Here is a 1793-nt window from a genome sequence, read left to right as displayed (position 1 = left end):
AAAAAAACATCAGTTATTTCACCCCAATTACTTTAATTTGATTACTTTAATGAAAACTACGGATGATTACAAGTCAAAATTGATGAGTCTGCCAAGCATAGTTTGGGGGAATATAAAATGGCGACTGTTTCAAAAGATTAATTTTTTTTTTTCATTCGGAGCTCCATATCTTAAAAACTACCAACAACACGAGAAAACCTAAGAGAACACCATTGAAAGGAGACTAAATTTCCTAAAATATGTGCCCTAATAGAGCTATTTACATTCCATAGTTCCTGAGAGACAATATATTCAAAAGCCACATTTCATGAAATATTTACTGAAAAATCAATAGTTATATCTAAGGAACCGTGGGATGTAGAGATGTCTGCCAGCAATGAAATTAAGATTATATTCTTAGAGTCAGTAGTTTTTATGATATTTGCATATGAGATTGTGCCCTAACTACTAAAGGGGCCTCTACATGTTGGCCAAGCCATGGCGAACTCAGACATACGCGAGCATGTGGATGGGTGGCTTGTCTTGGTTGGCCTAGGCTCGTTGCCGATCTGTCGAGAGTCGGTTTTTTGGACACAGATCAAAGGGGTTCGTGAGAGCGCTCGTGTATCATCTCCACCATTGTTCTTTGTCTAGTTGCAACTGAGAGCTGTTAGGAGGTAGTAGTTATTTTTTATAATCTGTTTTATATTTAATCTTATTTATTTATATTTCATTTCCTTTCACTTTATTTTTTTTTTTTGTAATAAAAATAATATAATCCCAGTCCAATGGCTGAAAACACTTTACGTCCGCCATGCTTGCCTCTCTGAATAACACTGACATGTGAAGGCCATTCACCTGTGTTTACCGAGCATTTGTGCAAGCCTCCGATTCGTGGCGAGCGGCCAACTTGTGGATCCGCCTTTAAAATCAATTTATTACAACAAATATTACTTCTATGCACCTAAACGTAATATACTACATTATAGCACATTAATTATTATTATTATATGGGCAACAGACCATGGGACAACAGGCCTAAGTCCTCGCGCGATGTATTAGGAAATACTTCACGTGTTTCTTGCCGTGTTTTTTTCGTAGGGTGGGGGGTTAGTCACTCCCACGCTTTTTTTTTGTTAGTGCCACCCATTGGCTAACCGGTCTAAGAAATGCTCAGGGGGAGCCTGCGAGTGAGTTTTGTATAATTTTATGCTTGCAAAAATCCCGGATGGGGTCGGGGTCGAACACGCAGCCTTAGGGTTGGTTACCGCCTTAAATTGGCTACCGCTGCCCCATAGCACATTCATCTAGCTTTAATTTGAGTGCTAATTGACATCTGCACGTCTGATGGTACCTGAGACATTTATTCCCCACTATATATTCACTAACTAATGATTTTCCAGTACAATTTTTATGAAATTTTGCTTTTAAAATAACCGTATTTCGGGAAATAATTCATCATGGCTCATAGGAAATTTACTCTACTTTAAATGATGTTCTATCAGATTTTCTAGTTTCAACAATATAAAGATCTAAATGAAACATTAATTTTTTTAAAGATTTGAAACAGCCGCCATTTCTTATTCCCCCTAACTATACATGACAGACTCGTCGATTTTGGCTTGTAATTATACATAGTTTTCATTAAATTAATAAATGGTTGGAGTTAATTAACCTTTTTTTTGTTCTATTAGGCTCTTGTACTAAATTATTTTCTAATTTTGGTCATAAATCCAACCTGCAAATTTATCCAATAACCCGTTTTAACAACAATTAAAGAAAAAACATCAATCATAATTATAATAATAACAAGA

This window comes from Halyomorpha halys, unplaced genomic scaffold (genome assembly GCF_000696795.3).
Source record: "Halyomorpha halys isolate HHAL.00 unplaced genomic scaffold, Hhal_1.1 Scaffold161.1, whole genome shotgun sequence".
Taxonomy (NCBI): Eukaryota; Metazoa; Arthropoda; class Insecta; order Hemiptera; family Pentatomidae; genus Halyomorpha; species Halyomorpha halys.
Note: the sequence above shows the minus strand (reverse complement) of the source record.